This window comes from Melanotaenia boesemani, chromosome 8 (assembly GCF_017639745.1).
Source record: "Melanotaenia boesemani isolate fMelBoe1 chromosome 8, fMelBoe1.pri, whole genome shotgun sequence".
Lineage (NCBI taxonomy): Eukaryota > Metazoa > Chordata > Actinopteri > Atheriniformes > Melanotaeniidae > Melanotaenia > Melanotaenia boesemani.
In genome coordinates this window covers 1,675,405-1,695,255 of record NC_055689.1, presented here as the reverse complement: position 1 = coordinate 1,695,255, position 19,851 = coordinate 1,675,405, and the positions used below count along the sequence as shown (strand labels likewise).

The 19,851-nt window shown below is 38.5% G+C and overlaps 1 protein-coding gene across 5 annotated transcripts in view; it reads left to right on the top strand.

The window, feature by feature from the left end:
* The first annotated feature begins 8,385 nt into the window (after positions 1-8,385).
* Positions 8,386-19,851, top strand: part of LOC121643881 (casein kinase I-like) — a 51,412-nt gene continuing 39,946 nt past the window's right edge. For 4 of the 5 annotated variants that reach the window (XM_041991476.1, XM_041991474.1, XM_041991475.1 and 1 more), the window contains exon 1: positions 8,386-8,535. The gene's annotated coding sequence lies outside the window, so the exon portion shown is untranslated. Of the gene's footprint in view, positions 8,536-14,223; positions 14,253-19,851 lie in introns of those variants that run through there. The other variant, XM_041991472.1, reaches the window with a different exon arrangement.

Here is a 19,851-nt window from a genome sequence, read left to right as displayed (position 1 = left end):
TTTCTGTCAAGTTTACATGTGCAAGAGATTATATGACATAAACTTTCATTTGTGAATGAATCCATGAAAAATCAACCACCTGCCTCTTAAGTAAGCAAAATAGTTGCTATTAGATACATTTAGCTGGAGGAAAGCTAACTAAAACTTACATTTAACTAAATGCCTGCTCATGCTACCCTTCTAGCTAGCTAGCTAGCTAAGCAGCTAAATAATTTTAGTTTTTAATTCCATGTATGTATTAATTTTTCTATCTTATTTATGTTGCAAATCGTTACAAAACTCTGATAAAAATGCAATCAATGTGTTTGTGCATTTCAGCCAACAAGATGAAGACATTAAGTTTGAAGAAGATAGTATTTAGTGTTTTAATAAAAACATTATTATTTTTTGTTACTAAGGGTAACTATGAAAAAAAAACTACACTGAAGTACTTTTCTCAAAACAGGGTACTTTTCCAAGATCAATGAAGGTCAAAGGTTTCTTAGATGTTTGTGCATTTTTGTTGTCGACCCTGCTATGACAGACATTTTTTTTTTTTTTTACAAATTATGCTCTCAGCTTTGCAATCTCCAGTATCATTGAAATGCAGCCAGATGCTTCTTCTTCTTTGGTTTTAGCTTTTTTCTTCACTTTTTCATAGACAGGCTTACACTTAAATCCACTGTTGTAACATTTCATTCTACCTATCGAGGGGTCCTAGCTATGCCTTCAGTAGGCGCACAAAACGTGATTTAGATGTGAGGTGAGGCCATAAATCCATGCTACCCTCAAGTCCGTGTTTAACAGGAAACCCATGTTTCACAGTGGTGGAGAGACCTAAAATTGGACCAATGAGGCAGGAGACAGAAGTACGCAATAATCCAGCGTTTTAATCCAAGGAACAAGGTTAACTGCCACAGACTAGGATACGAGCAAAACAACAACAAAGATCTGGCAATGATTAACAGAAACCAAAGACTATATAGAGGACAACTAACAGGGAACAGGTGAAGCGAATGAGATAACTGAACCAAAGGCCTGTACTATGAAGCTAGATTTTCTCTTATAGGGGTAACTTTGGGGTTAAATCTGGGTTTTCTGTACTACGACGCTGGCTCACTTCTTACCAAGCTGTGTCACCGCAGCAACAGATGCTGAACCTGCTCCAGAGCAGATTATGTTCTAGATAAGAGATCAGCGAGTATAAAAGTGCCACCTCCTTACCAATCAGATCTCATGAAAAATGGCCTGCCCATTTTTAGAAGATCCCGTTGACGTTGGTGCATGAATAGTGAGATGAGTGCTTTGGAGAGAAAGAGTCTTTAGGTACATATTTTCAACAAATGGGCTGAGATACATGTCAGCTGTTGGAGGTGTCTGTAGCAAACGTGACCCATCGTAGTCGGGCGCTTACTGTGCCGCAGGCAGTGTATATTGCAGGTGAACTGTGCTCCTTTCATCCATACAACAGATACAGTAATAAAGCCTGGTCACTGACCGCTCTGAATTCTGTTTTTATATTTGTTCTTTACTTGCTCCCAAGTCCTTTTAGCTCCACTGGGGTTGCTTCTGAAATGGAGGTTAATAATAGTGATCATTCTTTTTCATACATGACATAATCACAAAACCACTGAGTTATGAAACGCACAACTATCCGAGCATTCATGGTGGAGGAATTGATATTCGAACATATAACACGCTCACATGGGAGCGGATCCTTTAAAGAACTGGGAAATATGATGTCAATAAAGCATCCCCAGAAATGTTTGTGCTGTAATACAGTGATCTGAGTGCTGTCAGTTTATATTGTCCCATTAATTAATATTGGACAATCTAACGAACTTACACAATAACGGAGTTGGCAATTTATTGACAGCATTCCTTCCTGAGTTTCGCTGCAGCAACAGTATTGCATTTAGCCCGAATTATATTTTTAAATTCTTCGTATTTCTGAAGAACAGTAGTCTGCTCCTCCCTGGTAAAATACACTTCTCTGCAGGGTTTGTCCTTGTTTGCGATTGGTCAGAACCTCCAAACACCACCCTTTTATGTGAATGTGCACTAATCTTAATTGGAAAACCCTGTTGAGTTACCGAGTTGATAACCCATTTCATAGTACAACTTATCCAGATCCTGAATGTCTGGGTAAGTCAACCCAGGTAATGGAGAGAAATCCGGGGTATGTTAATCACGCTTCGTAGTACAGGCCTCTGGTGAGCTTAATCAGGAGCAACAAGCACAGGCCAAATACGGGTGTGACTACAATTAGACAAGAAACCAAAACACAGAAGATTCCAGGACAAAAGAAGCTAAGGAACAGAAATAACACTGAGACAAAAACAGTAAACCATGAGACCTTAGTGGTACATCCCTGTTGTGAAATAAACTAATTAATAACTTTCATTTTATATATATATTTATATATCCATCCATCCATCCATCTCTTCTAATTTGCTTTTTAAGTGCAGGCAGACATAATTTAAAAAGAAATGTGCAGACAGAATGTAACATTCCCTTAAGTATCAGCTGCATCTGCAGCTTCTCTTCTTTCACCTCCATTTGCCATTGGAGATTCGTACTGCACCAACGTTGCCGAGGAGCGTTGGCGGTTTGTTATGCTAGTGTGCAAGTGCACAGAGTAAAGTAGGAGTAGCACGGGTGAAAATGTAGGTCATGACTGTTGCAGGACCTCACATAATCTGAAAAACGTCACATTCGTGTTACTTATATAACAATATATTGCGTTCAGTTTAACATTTTACAGATAAATGAATGTGTTCTTTAGAGCAGAATTGTGTGAAAATGAGCGTCATGACCTCTAACTGAAATAATAACTTGTGATCTGGAGAAAACAATATAAAACAATCAATACCTGCAGGCATGGCTGCTCTTGGTTTTGTAGGTTTGTAACCCTAACCAAGTGAACTGTCTCCATTAAGCTAAACAGGAAGTGACAAACTTTTGATGTCATGAGTTGGGTTTACATGTCACCATGGCAACCAATATCTATGAGGATGATGGACAGATTGTAAAGTAATGGAGAGATTTGTCTGTACAAATAATTGATGTAGGTAAATATAGAATACATTAAGTTATGGATAATCATAGATCTACTGTAATGAACACATGTACTTAATAGATTCCTGGAACTTTTAGAGACTCTTTTAGTTTTTGTATTTGTGTTTCTGTTTGTAAAAGCAGATTGAGGAAAACTTTTGCAGTGTTCCTCTTGCCAATAGGACATAAATGATTAAACTATGTAGAAATGATTGACCTCATTACTCTAAGAGGCAGATGGTGTCAAAGAAATAACAGAGAATAAAAAAAACACACTCACCCAATACCACTATAGAGATGTTAGGGGTGATGGCATTTGGAGGATCAGTCTTACAGTGGTAGTTGCCAGAGTGGTTGCTGGTTGCTGAGTTGATGATCAGTTCCATGGTTACATTGGGCAGGGCAGATGTAATATTGATGATAGACACTTTATCCTGCGGGAGACAATAAACATTATTGGTTTTACCAAAATAACTAAACAACTGATCATAATTATGCTGATGACACTCAGCTCTATATTACTGTTTCACCAGGGGACTCTGGTCCCAGACAAAGCTTCAGTTTGTCTCAGTCATATTGACACATAGATGTTCCAAAACTTTCTTCAGATAAATCAATATAAATCTGAAATTACTGTGTTTGGAACCAAAGATGAGCATCCAATGATTAGTGTCCGTCTTCAGTCAGCAATGTTAAAGCCAAAAGACCAGCCCACAAATCTTGGTGTTGTTTTAAGCTGGACACACACATGAGGATTATTGGGCTATTTTTGTCCCGATTTTCCCCCTTCCACATCTCAGACAACTTCCTGTAGTCTGAGATGTGTTAAGAGTGAATTCGTCCTGACAATCGGCTCCAAAACGGGTTAGTTACACAATCAGACGTATTGAGCATGTTCAATATTTATGACCAAAGATCTTCACGTGTGCGGGGAAACCTGACGACTCCTGAGTTGTGAGTGTGTGGATTGTGACATGGAATGGCATGTAGCCAATCAGAGAGCGAGCTGACTGGGGAGCAAGGAAGGATATAAAAACCGTGTTCACGCTGTCCTCAGTTGGTTATTTTTTTTCCAGCTCTGGATTTTTCTCTTAATTACTTAATTACTCATTAATTCATCATGTATGTCCTCTGCCATGCAGGGTGTAGTGTTTTCCGATTGTTGCCATGGTTCTTCTTTTTTGTTTTCCGGTTGATGCTATGTTTCTTCTTCTTCATTTTTGTTGGATCACGTTTGATCATGCAAGATTTCTGGCTCAGAGGACTAGATTCTGGCGGGACAGAATCATTATGTGTGTGTTGTTCTGTGCTGAGATTATTGGAGCCACCACAGTACCATCAAAACTGTTAAATGCCTGATTTTTTATTTTCATTTGTGGGGTCTCTAACAGTAAAAACTTCATTCAGATTTAAAAAAATCCTGATTTGTCTATAAGGCTTTAGACTCTGAGTTAAATTTTAATAGCACGAACCAGATCAACCTTTATTTAAACCTATTACCTATTTGTTGTTGGACTTCTGTGTTCGTCATGACTTGTCCATAACAAACACCTTGTTCAGGCATAAGAGTGTCCACATGTGCAGTTGGCAGCTGGGATGAGAATCAGCATCTCCATATCCAAGACCATGATCCTCAGCCAGAAAAGGATGGAGTGTTTTCTCCAGGTCAGGAATGAGGTCCAAGTATCTTAGCGTTCACGAGTACAGGAAGGATAGATAGGAAGATCGACAGGTGGATTGGTGCAGAATCTGTAGTGATGTGGAAGAAAGAGCTGAGCTAAAAGGCAAAGCTCTTGAGTTTCCAGTCAATCTGCATTCCTACCCTCACCTATGGCCACGAGCTGTGGGTAGTGACCAAAAGAACAAGATCATGAATACAAGTGGCCGACTTGAGTTTTCTCCGCAGGGTGGTCAGGCTCTTTCTTAGAGATAGGGTGAGAATCTCGGTGATGCAGGAGGGGCTCAGAGTAGAGTCGCTGCTCTTCCTCATTGAGAGGAGCCAGATGAGGTGGCTCGGGCATCTGGTCAGGATGCCTCTTGGACGCCTCCCTGGCGAGGTGTTCCGAGCACGTCCCACCAGGAGGAAACCCTGGGGAAGAACCAGGAAACGGTGGAGGGACTACACCTCTCGGCTGGCCTGGGAACATCTTGAGATCCCCTCGGATGAACTGGTGAATGTGGCCGGGGAGAGCGTAGTCTGGGTTTCCCTGTGTGGAGCGCCCGCGAGTGCGCCTAGAAAGATCCGCGAGATCACGAAATTACAGGAGGAGTGGAGAATCTTGTGATTCTCAACTTCCATGATAAATGTCTCGTCTATGGTGACAAAAAAAAAACAAACAAAAAAAACAAAAAAACAAAACACTGAGACGCCCTGACTGGTTAAACACATAATGTTTTCATAGTTCAGCAGCGCAAATCAGCACGGGGGCTTTTATTTTTAAAAATACCAGAAGCTTTTACACTGCTCCCGTGTCTGACTTTCTGTCTGTCCCTATCTGAATAGCAGAACTGACACATTCTGGGTGCGTGAAGACTGCGCGAAATTTAGCGGAGCGCCATGACAATACACTTCTGGGACACTTTTGATACGTGCTGCAGCGCCTGGTGGAAACCAAACCATTGACTAAAACAGCTGCGAATAGCAGCGGAGGCAGCAGCGCAGCCATAATGTGCCGCACACACACCCGGTGTAAAACAGGGGCTAGGGGGCTCCCACTGCAACCTGATGCCGGATAAGTGGAAGAAAAGGGATGGATGGATGGATGGATGAATGGATGAATGGATGAATGGATGGATGGATGATGGATGGATGAATGGATGGATGGATTGATGAATGGATGAATGGATGAATGGATGGATGGATGATGGATGGATGAATGGATGAATGGATGGATGGATGATGGATGGATGAATGGATGGATGGATGGATGATGGATGGATGGATGGATGATGGATGGATGGATGATGAATGGATGGATGGATGATGGATGGATGAATGGATGGATGGATGATGGATGGATGGATGGATGGATGATGGATGGATGGATGGATGGGACTTCATCATAACAGTGAGTAACAAAATAAAAGAAAACTAAACAAGAGGAACTTTGAGAAACATTTTTAATTTGTTTAAAAAGAAAATGGGAATGCAGTTAATGTTTCTTTCTTTCTTTTTTTTACCTCTTACTAAAGTCATTGGAATTTTTTATGTCATTTAAATAACTGAACAACCAAAAAAATAGAATAAAGAACTTCCAGAAAGTACTGAGTAATCTCAAATATCACTAAGCTCCTAAAGTTGCAAAGTACAATGAATTATCTAGCAGCATTGTGGGAAACATCACCATTTCTCATTAACTTAACTTATTAATATTGAATCATCTTAAGCACATATATTTAGTCAACATTTTGCATATTAAAAGGTAATGTGACTTATTTAAGATTAGTATTGATAGCAACTAAATTAAAATGAAGTTATAAATACATTCTATTAAATCCAGTGTCATATATTACGGTACATCAGCATCCTTGTTCTGTGTCTTATTGACACCATTATTAGATTTTAACTAGCGCTAAGAAATGGCATTAATAATTGGCAGATTTCAGGTTTGAGAATAACTCTCATGTTTTAGAACATTAATTTAAAATAAAACTTTATGCTGTGATGGGTTAAACTTGAACTAACATGACAAAAACATAATAAAGCATTTAAACATTCACAATGACAAGCACTGAGTCTGCTTGAAGGTGTAACTTTAAAGGTTTACTACTGACTTTAAAATATGGGAATAATAGTTGTGACATGAAGAATGGCTACCTGTTCCATGGACTCTTTCCACATCTGTGCGACATGTTGGGGACTCAAACATGTGAACTCACACCTCAGACTAAAATTGGCTCCAAGTGGGATCACTTGCTTATTCACTGCAAAGAACTTCACATCAGTGTCACTGCAATTACCTAAAAAACACATTGATGACAAACAAAACAATTCATCCATCAAGGGAGGAAAGCAGTGTGAGCCTGGTGCTGTATTTTATTTATGATTGTAATTTACACTAATAAATTATGTTAAATTAAATGTATTTAATATGTAACTTTAAAAAAACTGTTATAATAATTCTGTTAATTTAAAGCAAGTGAGAATCTCACCATCAGCTGGGATCCAGCACAGCAAACTTATCAGCAGAGCCAACATGTCTGCAGCTCCCTCAGCGCATCTCTGACAGCACACCTTTATTTAACCTCCACGCTCACACACCTAACGGACAAGTGATGTACGTATGTATGTACAGACAGGATGCGATGAAGACAGCGATAGTCAGACAATCAGAGCAGGAAAGTTTACTGCTGATAACGTGGAGCGTCATCATGCTGCCTGCAGGTGAGAGTTATAGCAAGAAAACCTCATCCGTTACCGAAACTTTGAGAGGCTTAAAAGAAGAAAGAAAGAAAGCTAGAGAGATTATATCAGAGCTGTAAAACCAAATGATTTGTAATTCATTTAAACAACACGCACATTACACAATGTTGAGAAAGGTCCCACATGGCAATTAGTTTTATCCAGGCCATGAACTGGCTGCCATGACAGTCTCCTGTGTGACACCAGGATTTATAGATTGGATTGGAATTTGTAAATAAATGGATCAATACATAAAATATTAAATAAAAGTAAAATAAAATTAATGTATTAAAAAGAGAAGATAATATAAAGTCAAATAGTTTAAATTGATTTAAATGACTTCATATATCATTTTTTGCTTTTATATACTCTTTATGTATTTTTTTTATATTATTTATTTGTTACAGACCTTTATTTGTTTATTATTATTAATGTATTTAATATTTCATTATACTTAAATATGTTCCAGTGTTCATGTTATTTTTTCCAGATCATCCAACTACAGCATATTTTGATGAAATGAGAGAAAGCACAAACAGCAGAAAAAGTAAATTATGTCTGAAGGAATTTACATAATAAATAAATAAAGCAAAGACAGGGCTGCTCATGTATAAAAGGACCTGCTTTAATATTAATATCAGAAAGTATCTGAAACTAGCTCATTTGTTTTAAATAATTCTGAAACTAATTATCACAGCAATATGACATCAGTCATTTATCTGATATGTGATTAAAATAACACACACAGACCAGAGTTTCAGCATTTTAACTAACTTTTTAAATTAAATCAGATAACTTATCTCAGGTAATTAGTGGCCATAAGTGGAGAAGTCTTTTTCTTTCACATATGTGTCCATTTCCCACTCTCACGTACAATCATAAACACGCAGATGTTTAGTGAAATATTCTTCAGAGCACGTTACGTTCGTTTTTTTAAAATACGCAGCATTAGTTTGTATTTACGCAAATTGCGTTAAGATCACTGGCGAGCCTCCTCAGCTGGTTAGCCAAGTATCCACTGAAAAAGAGATGAGCAGGAAAACGAAAACAATGTATTCCAAGCTACAGAAATAACGACATAAAGGACATTAAAACAGGTATGTCAGACAAACTTTAAACTTTGAACAAATATGATGGTAAAATTAGCTTGCTACGTTCATGAATGACAGTGTGTGGAGGCAAAATTTCAGCGATAGCTAACAGCTAGGTAGCTGAGTGGCTAATAGGTTAGCTTGTATCAGGCTATGTTTGGCTACGACCATAAACGCAAGTAAACGTCAGCTGGCTGTTGATATGTTTTTTTGGGGGGGCGGGGGGGTAAACTATTTACTGCAATCTGTTAATATTCTTTGGCAACACAATTCCTAATTTTCTGTTGCTTTTTCTCCAGCTATATACTTAAAAATTGTTTCAATGAAGCTAACATTTTAAGGCTACACTGAGGCCAGAAATACAAACTCCTGTGGCCTACACCTAACTTCCTGCGTCTCTAAGATTTGTTATCAGTTTGCCTATACAGTAACAGTATAATAACGGATTTATCTAAATAGACAACCAGTAAGTGACGCGTAGCGATGGCAGAGCCATACTTATTAAAGTGAACTGAAAACGTCTCTAAATGTGGGAATGTGCAGAAGTCGTATCAGCTAACATTAGCTGTGTCAGCTAACATTAGCTAACTCTGTTAGTAAACTCGAGCTCCTTTGGTCCTCACTCAGAAGCTTTTTGTATAGAAATTTAAATTACTTGTAGGTTTCGGAGCTTGTGCCGCCTCATTGGTTGCCTTTTTTGTTGTTGTTTGTTTCCCCCCCCTTGTACTCTTAGTTCATATTCAGAAATGAGGAGGATTCAGCGGAGCCAAGTTGATGATTACTGTAGGCGGTGAACCAAATGTTTATAAACTTTGATTTGCTGCATTTCCCCCAGAAACCTCATCAAGAGCTGTCAAGTAATCTCATAAGGTCTAGTTAATTTCGTGCTCCCTGTACATGTTAGATCTCTGTTTATTCAATAAGGTGTCGGTGATGCACAGTTAATGGTGATCAAAAATGATTGTATTTCAGTATGGACAGATCGTGAAAGTGGACCTTACTATTAAACAAGTACTTTATCTAAAACAGGCATTTACAGCAATTTGGTCAGTACTGTTAATAACATTGAACGGGAGTGGGAGGAAGAATACAGTAAAAATGAGGCATAGCCTTTTGTTGTTGAAGCACCTGTCATGCTTACACAGGAAGTTTGTACGTACTTATTGTGTACATGTTATCAGCTTTCAGACAAGGCAGCGCAGACCGTACACACGGCTAGACGTAAACACACGAACCAGAAGCAGGTTTGGAAGTAAACTTCTGCAGTATCTATTCAAACACAAAAAGCATGTTAAATATTGCTAGGCCGTCACACAGCTTCTTGATGTTTCTCATGGTGTGACTTTAAAATCAATTTAAAGCACTTTTAATCTTTACTAGCAATGTAAATATCATTTACACATGTGTGTGTGTGTGTATATAAATATATATATATATATATATATACACACACACAATAATATGTGCCAATGTTGAGTTAAACAAGGAAGTGTTTTTAAATCAGATTTCCCCTCCTGTTCTCCTGTTGCACCAGTTGCTTGGTATTAAGAGTCAGGCTTGTGGCCTGTGGCTGTCGGTGTGTACTGTAGCTTATGACGTTTAATTCGGGCTAGTAGGTGTAAAAAAAAAACCCACAAAACTTTGGCCGTTTAGCTTGAATGAGCTCAGTGTTAAATTGTGGTGATTCAACTTAGAATTTTATCATATCTTAAAAAATTGGTTTATTTTATTTGATTATTTAAGTTAAATTTCATTTAACAATATATTTGAATTTTTAGTTAAACTTTATTTTATTATAATTATTTTACTATTTCACTATTTTAGTTGTTTAGTTATTTTATCATTTAATTCAAATTTTCTATTTCAACTCAATTTTGTTTTCAGTTATTTTATTTAATTTGATTTAATTAAATAAATAAATAAATAAATTGAATTAATAAATTGTTATTTAATAAAATTTTATTAATTTAATTCTTAATTAAATTTAACTCAGCTTTGTTTTAACTTTATTTCATTTTATAGGTTAAGATTTTAATTCTATTTTTTTTTTTTTTTTTTTATATTAATTCATTAATTTTCTGTACAGCTTAGTACGGCTTAGGGGAAGCTGGAGCCTGTCCCAGCAACTAGCAGGTGAGAGGCAGGTACACCTGGACAGGTGACCAGTCCATCGCAGCAGAGGTCCCCCACCCTGGTCCTCAAGGCCCACTATCCTGCAGGTCTTAGATGTCTCCCTGCTGCAAAACACCTGATTCAAACTAGTGGCCCATTAGCAGACTTGAGCTGAGCTTCTCAGGAAGCCGTTTAATTTGAATCAGGTGTGTTGCAGCAGGGACATCTAAGACCTGCAGGATAGTGGACCTTGGAGACCAGGGTTGGGGACCTCTGCATCACAGGACCAACACAGAGAGACAAGCAACCACTTAGACTCATTCATGGGGAGAATTTAGAGACCAGCATGTCTTTGGATGGTGGGAGAACATGCTAACTCCACACGGAAAGGCAACTGTACACCCCCTCGAGGTTTGAACCAGCGACCTTCTCGCTGTGAGGCTGCGGTGCTAGCCACCACCTTGTAGCCCTGGCTGATTTCATTGAAGTTCTTATTTTATCACTTCAGTTATTTTATTTCATTAAACATTTTATTTCATATTATTTTAAAGCTTTTATTTGAGCGTTCGCTGTTAGGAAGAACAAATTAGTTTTGACTCAGCACTATTTTATTTAAATCTTGTTCCAGAACTAGCTGCATGGTTTTAAAGGACATTTTAAAGGAAATTTGATAACCCTAGACTTTATAGAATGATCATTCCTATGTTGAAATACGTTTCTCTTTTTCTTTAAAAAAATATAAAATTTATTTTCTTAGGAATCTCTGTGATTACAGGTCTTGGCCTTAGAGTACATGTTCATAAAAATAGTTTTAAACTCTGTTTAGCTGAGGTCATAGTGTTTGGGAGTGATGAACTGTACACAGAACTAAGGCTTTTTATATTGGTTATATAGCACTATTGAGTTTCCTTTTTCTTTTCTTTCTTTTTTTCAATCAGGGAGTTGCTCAATCTGCAGAGGCCTCTGTGGGAGGGTAAAAGACAGTGTCTGACCTGCTTTGCAGGGTATAATTAAAGGCTCTAGCTTTAGCTAGGGAAGGATTTTTTCATTTAATTTTGGAATCTGATTTTAGCCAGTTTGCTGTTTGATAAAGTTTCAACAAATGAATTCCCTCATTTATGAAACTAATCTGAGCCTGTTTCCCACTTTTACAAGTCGGGATTTCCAAGCAACGAGCTGAAGTTCTGTCAACACATGCCTGTTTGTTTATTTGGGTATCAGTAGTTGTTTGATAAGTGCATAAGAAGGTTGGTACTAGTGATAAAATAAATTTAATTTGACAGACTTTTACACTCTTATGGGGTGTTTTTTGACTTGGAGTAAAAGCCAGAGCTGAAGGTCCCTCTGGTTGATGATGATGATCATTGATGATGCACTTTGACTGACAGTGTAATGCAGTATACAGCCCAATGAAAACTAGTCGTTATGTTTGTTATATGAAATTTTCTTATACGTCAGACACCGGTTTTGATAACTTACACAGCCCTGGGAATGCGGTCCAGCAGGAAACTGTTTGAGGGGGATCTTTTTCACTGCTGCACCACCAATCCTGGAGCAGAACAGCTGTTATTGGAAATGTTGAGTGGTGAAAATGGACATAGAAACTTCAGAAAGCGAAGCTGTAGCAGACGTTGAACATGTTGACGCAGAAAGAAGGAGCTGACTCTGCGGTCTGGAGATAGTTTGGTTTTAAAAGGATGTGGACCACACAAGTAGTTACTGAAAATGATGTCCAGATAAAGATGTGGCCACAGGCAGCAGCATGAGCAATCTGCTGCGCCACCTTAGCTGTAAACATGCACAAGAGGTGGATGGAGATAACCAACACCACCACAATCCATACAGCCGAAGACCTGGTTCTGATAAGATCTGTTCCAGGTTTATGGGTCCGATCTGAGCCAAGTGATCTGATGCAGTTATTCTGATACTTTGAGGGAACAACTTCTGTCTCTAACTTTTATCTCTATTAACTCACTTACTGAAAACGGTAAATTCCTGACTTCAAAACAACTGTTCAGTGCAAACTTTTGATGGATGATAAGACGTTAAACTGGAAGAATGTGACTCTTGTAACTGATGTGATCAGTTAGAGATGTCTCACTCTGTTTTCAGCAAAAACACAGACATGCAAAAAAGGGTCATTGTGATCATAGTTCCCATTTCACTGAGCCTTTCTGGGTCATGTTTTTCTGCTAATGATATCAGGGCTAATGTGTTGACATCCTCTGCTGCTATCTCAGACTTCCTCCTCAGTCTTATCTCTCTGTTTGTCTGTCCATCATGTAACTATATATACTGGTGAGTAGGGCTGCTCGATTATGAGAAAAATAATAATCATGATTATTTTGATTGAAATTGAGATCTCGATTATTTAACACGATTAGAGGAAGAGAGAGAGTGTGCGTGCTGTCTGTAGTAATACAGACTAGTTTCCACCAGGTCCCCATAGCTATTGAATGTGTCAGATGGTATGATCTGGAAAAAATGAGTCTGGAGACATTTAATTTTCACGTTGAAATCCGCATCAATAAAATGTTGCACAACATTTATATACTATGGTGCTGCTTGACCACAGGTTGGTAGCAGTGGCGAAACATCGGACTGTAGCCACGTCAACACCCTCACCACACTCATCACCAACTCAATAGCAGCAAAACAGAAGTTCTCCTTGTCGGCACACCCACTATTCTAACCAAATCTCACAGTTTTTCTGTTAACATTGACAGCTCCACTATTCTCCCTTCCCCTCAGGTAAAGAGTCTCGGCGTCATTTTCGATAGCACCCTTTCATTTCATTCACACATTAATAGTATCACCCGGTCTGCCTACTTCCACCTCCGAAATATCAACCGCTTGCGTTCATCTCTCACTCCACATGCTGCAGCTATCCTCGTCCACAGTCTGGTCACCTCAAGAATCGATTATTGCAATTCACTTCTTTTTGGTCTCCCCGATAAATCACTTCATAAATTACAGCTTCTTCAGAACTCTGCTGCCCGGATTATCACTTGCACACCTTCTTTTCAACACATCACACCGGTTCTTAAACAACTTCACTGGCTCCCTATAAAATTCAGAGTTAACTACAAGATCCTGCTTTTCACCTTCAAATGTCTCCATAATCTGGCCCCTCCATATCTGTCTGACCTACTCCATATAGCTACTCCCTCCCGCACTCTCAGATCATCTTCCACCATTCACCTTTCTGTGCCCCGTGCCCGTCTCACTACCATGGGGAGCAGAGCCTTCAGTCGCTCTGCTCCCCAGTTATGGAACACACTCCCACCTGAACTCCGTAACATTGACTCACTCCCATCTTTTAAATCACAACTTAAAACTCATCTGTTCAAACTGGCCTTTTCATCTTAATGTTTTTAACTGTTTGTTGCATGATGTTTGTTTTGATGTTTGTTTTATGTTTATAACTGTTTTAATTGTTTTATGTTTTTAACTGTTTTAATTGTTTTGTGAGGTGACCTTGGGTCTTGAAAGGCGCCTTGAAATAAAATTTATTATTATTATTATTATTATTATCATATAGAGCAGGAGAGACACTCCACTGAAATGGTGACGAGATGGCAGTGATACCGTTTGTCCAACGTGTAGATGAGGTACTTCAATCCTGGGTTGTTCACTGGTCTATTGAAAAGAAAAAAAAGATATGTTTGTTTATAGCGTTTGTTATCGGTTTGTGTCAATGGGAGCTGGTGGATTATTTAGTCGTGACTCCTAAAAATGGAACATTTTTCTATTTTCCTGTGTCAAGTCGCCCCCTTGTTAACGTCGGCGTGAACGAGCGCAACATTACACAAATGTCGCCTGTCATACATACATACACATACATCCCAGTATAAACCAGTCTGTAGCTGATTTTAATCCCAGTATAAACCAGTCTGTAGCAGCTTTTAATCCCAGTATAAACCAGTCTGTAGCAGCTTTTAATCCCAGTATAAACCAGTCTGTAGCAGCTTTTAATCCCAGTATAAACCAGTCTGTAGCAGCTTTTAATCCCAGTATAAACCAGTCTGTAACAGTTTTTAATCCCAGTATAAACCAGTCTGTAGCAGATTTTAATCCCAGTATAAACCAGTCTGTAGCAGCTTTTAATCCCAGTATAAACCAGTCTGTAGCTGATTTTAATCCCAGTATAAACCAGTCTGTAGCAGCTTTTAATCCCAGTATAAACCAGTCTGTAGCAGCTTTTAATCCCAGTATAAACCAGTGTGTAACAGCTTTTAATCCCAGTATAAACCAGTGTGTAGCAGCTTTTAATCCCAGTATAAACCAGTCTGTAGCTGCTTTTAATCCCAGTATAAACCAGTCTGTAACAGTTTTTAATCCCAGTATAAACCAGTCTGTAGCTGCTTTTAATCCCAGTATAAACCAGTCTGTAGCTGCTTTTAATCCCAGTATAAACCAGTCTGTAGCAGCTTTTAATCCCAGTATAAACCAGTCTGTAGCTGCTTTTAATCCCAGTATAAACCAGTCTGTAACAGCTTTTAATCCCAGTATAAACCAGTCTGTGGCTGCTTTTAATCCAAGTATAAACCAGTCTGTAACAGCTTTTAATCCCAGTATAAACCAGTCTGTAGCTGCTTTTAATCCCAGTATAAACCAGTCTGTAGCAACTTTTAATCCCAGTATAAACCAGTCTGTGGCAGCTTTTAATCCCAGTATAAACCAGTGTGTAGCAACTTTTAATTCCAGTATAAACCAGTCTGTGGCAGCTTTTAATCCCAGTATAAACCAGTCTGTAGCTGCTTTTAATCCCAGTATAAACCAGTCTGTAGCTGCTTTTGTCCCAGTATAAACCAGTCTGTAGCTGCTTTTAATCCCAGTATAAAGCAGTCTGTAGCTGCTTTTGTCCCAGTATAAACCAGTCTGTAGCTGCTTTAATCCCAGTATAAACCAGTCTGTAGCTGCTTTTAATCCAAGTATAAACGAGTCTGTAACAGCTTTTAATCCCAGTATAAACCAGTCTGTAGCTGCTTTTAATCCCAGTATAAACCAGTCTGTAGCAGCTTTTAATCCCAGTATTAACCAGTCTGTAGCTGCTTTTAATCCCAGTATAAACCAGTCTGTAGCTGATTTTAATCCCAGTATAAACCAGTCTGTAGCTGCTTTTAATCCCAGTATAAACCAGTCTGTAGCTGCTTTTAATCCCAGTATAAACCAGTCTGTAGCAGCTTTTAATCCCAGTATAATCCAGTCTGTAGCTACTTTTAATCCCAGTATAAACCAGTGTGTAACAGCTTTTAATCCCAGTATAAACCAGTCTGTAGCTGCTTTTAATCCCAGTATAAACCAGTCTGTAACAGTTTTTAATCCCAGTATAAACCAGTCTGTAGCAGCTTTTAATCCCAGTATAAACTAGTCTGTAGCAGCTTTTAATCCCAGTATAAACCAGTGTGTAGCTGCTTTTAATCCCAGTATAAACCAGTCTGTAGCTGCTTTTAATCCCAGTATAAACCAGTCTGTAGCAGCTTTTAATCCCAGTATAAACCAGTCTGTAGCTGATTTTAATCCCAGTATAAACCAGTCTGTAGCTGCTTTTAATCCCAGTATAAACCAGTCTGTGGCAGCTTTTAATCCCAGTATAAACCAGTCTGTAACAGCTTTTAATCCCAGTATAAACCAGTCTGTAGCTGCTTTTAATCCCAGTATAAACCAGTCTGTAGCTGCTTTTAATCCCAGTATAAACCAGTCTGTAGCTGATTTTAATCCCAGTATAAACCAGTCTGTCGCTGCTTTTAATCCCAGTATAAACCAGTCTGTGGCAGCTTTTAATCCCAGTATAAACCAGTCTGTAGCAGCTTTTAATCCCAGTATAAACCAGTCTGTAGCTGCTTTTAATCCCAGTATAAACCAGTCTGTAGCTGCTTTTAATCCCAGTATAAACCAGTCTGTAGCTGCTTTTAATCCCAGTATAAACCAGTCTGTAACAGCTTTTAATCCCAGTATAAACCAGTCTGTAGCTGCTTTTAATCCCAGTATAAACCAGTCTGTAGCAACTTTTAATCCCAGTATAAACCAGTCTGTGGCAGCTTTTAATCCCAGTATAAACCAGTCTGTAACAGTTTTTAATCCCAGTATAAACCAGTCTGTAGCAGATTTTAATCCCAGTATAAACCAGTCTGTAGCTGCTTTTAATCCCAGTATAAACCAGTCTGTAGCTGCTTTTAATCCCAGTATAAACCAGTCTGTAGCAGCTTTTAATCCCAGTATAAACCAGTCTGTAACAGCTTTTAATCCCAGTATAAACCAGGCTGTGGCTGCTTTTAATCCAAGTATAAACCAGTCTGTAACAGCTTTTAATCCCAGTATAAACCAGTCTGTAGCTGCTTTTAATCCCAGTATAAACCAGTCTGTAGCAACTTTTAATCCCAGTATAAACCAGTCTGTGGCAGCTTTTAATCCCAGTATAAACCAGTGTGTAGCAACTTTTAATTCCAGTATAAACCAGTCTGTGGCAGCTTTTAATCCCAGTATAAACCAGTCTGTAGCTGCTTTTAATCCCAGTATAAACCAGTCTGTAGCAGCTTTTAATCCCAGTATAAACCAGTCTGTAACAGCTTTTAATCCCAGTATAAACCAGGCTGTGGCTGCTTTTAATCCAAGTATAAACCAGTCTGTAACAGCTTTTAATCCCAGTATAAACCAGTCTGTAGCTGCTTTTAATCCCAGTATAAACCAGTCTGTAGCAACTTTTAATCCCAGTATAAACCAGTCTGTGGCAGCTTTTAATCCCAGTATAAACCAGTGTGTAGCAACTTTTAATTCCAGTATAAACCAGTCTGTGGCAGCTTTTAATCCCAGTATAAACCAGTCTGTAGCTGCTTTTAATCCCAGTATAAAGCAGTCTGTAGCTGCTTTTGTCCCAGTATAAACCAGTCTGTAGCTGCTTTTAATCCCAGTATAAACCAGTCTGTAGCTGCTTTTAATCCAAGTATAAACGAGTCTGTAACAGCTTTTAATCCCAGTATTAACCAGTCTGTAGCTGCTTTTAATCCCAGTATAAACCAGTCTGTAGCTGATTTTAATCCCAGTATAAACCAGTCTGTAGCTGCTTTTAATCCCAGTATAAACCAGTCTGTAGCTGCTTTTAATCCCAGTATAAACCAGTCTGTAGCTGCTTTTAATCCCAGTATAAACCAGTCTGTAACAGCTTTTAATCCCAGTATTAACCAGTCTGTAGCTGCTTTTAATCCCAGTATAAACCAGTCTGTAGCTGATTTTAATCCCAGTATAAACCAGTCTGTAGCTGCTTTTAATCCCAGTATAAACCAGTCTGTAGCTGCTTTTAATCCCAGTATAAACCAGTCTGTAGCAGCTTTTAATCCCAGTATAATCCAGTCTGTAGCAGCTTTTAATCCCAGTATAAACCAGTGTGTAACAGCTTTTAATCCCAGTATAAACCAGTCTGTAGCTGCTTTTAATCCCAGTATAAACCAGTCTGTAACAGTTTTTAATCCCAGTATAAACCAGTCTGTAGCAGATTTTAATCCCAGTATAAACTAGTCTGTAGCAGCTTTTAATCCCAGTATAAACCAGTGTGTAGCTGCTTTTAATCCCAGTATAAACCAGTCTGTAGCAGCTTTTAATCCCAGTATAAACCAGTCTGTAGCTGATTTTAATCCCAGTATAAACCAGTCTGTAGCTGCTTTTAATCCCAGTATAAACCAGTCTGTGGCAGCTTTTAATCCCAGTATAAACCAGTCTGTAACAGCTTTTAATCCCAGTATAAACCAGTCTGTAGCTGCTTTTAATCCCAGTATAAACCAGTCTGTAGCTGCTTTTAATCCCAGTATAAACCAGTCTGTAGCTGATTTTAATCCCAGTATAAACCAGTCTGTAGCTGCTTTTAATCCCAGTATAAACCAGTCTGTGGCAGCTTTTAATCCCAGTATAAACCAGTCTGTAGCAGCTTTTAATCCCAGTATAAACCAGTCTGTAGCTGATTTTAATCCCAGTATAAACCAGTCTGTAGCTGCTTTTAATCCCAGTATAAACCAGTCTGTGGCAGCTTTTAATCCCAGTATAAACCAGTCTGTAGCTGCTTTTAATCCAAGTATAAACCAGTCTGTAGCAGCTTTTAATCCCAGTATAAACCAGTCTGTAGCAGCTTTTAATCCCAGTATAAACCAGTGTGTAACAGCTTTTAATCCCAGTATAAACCAGTCTGTAGCAGCTTTTAATCCCAGTATAAACCAGTCTGTAGCTGCTTTTAATCCCAGTATAAACCAGTGTGTAGCAGCTTTTAATCCCAGTATAAACCAGTCTGTAGCAGCTTTTAATCCCAGTATAAACCAGTCTGTAACAGCTTTTAATCCCAGTATAAACCAGTCTGTAGCAGCTTTTAATCCCAGTATAAACCAGTCTGTAACAGCTTTTAATCCCAGTATAAACCAGTCTGTAGCAGCTTTTAATCCCAGTATAAACCAGTGTGTAGCAGCTTTAATCCCAGTATAAACTAGTCTGTAGCAGATTTTAATCCCAGTATAAACCAGTCTGTAGTAGCTTTTAATCCCAGTATAAACCAGTGTGTAACAGCTTTTAATCCCAGTATAAACCAGTGTGTAGCAGCTTTTAATCCCAGTATAAACCAGTGTGTAACAGCTTTTAATCCCATTATAAACCAGTCTGTAGCTGCTTTTAATCCCAGTATAAACCAGTCTGTAACAGTTTTTAATCCCAGTATAAACCAGTCTGTAGCAGATTTTAATCCCAGTATAAACCAGTCTGTAGCAGCTTTTAATCCCAGTATAAACCAGTCTGTAGCAGCTTTTAATCCCAGTATAAACCAGTCTGTAGCTGCTTTTAATCCAAGTATTAACCAGTCTGTAACAGCTTTTAATCCCAGTATAAACCAGTCTGTAGCTGCTTTTAATCCCAGTATAAACCAGTCTGTAGCAACTTTTAATCCCAGTATAAACCAGTCTGTAGCTGCTTTTAATCCCAGTATAAACCAGTCTGTAGCTGCTTTTAATCCCAGTATAAACCAGTCTGTAACAGCTTTTAATCCCAGTATAAACCAGTCTGTAGCTGCTTTTAATCCCAGTATAAACCAGTCTGTAGCAACTTTTAATCCCAGTATAAACCAGTCTGTGGCAGCTTTTAATCCCAGTATAAACCAGTGTGTAGCTGCTTTTAATCCCAGTATAATCCAGTCTGTAGCTGCTTTTAATCCCAGTATAAACCAGTCTGTAACAG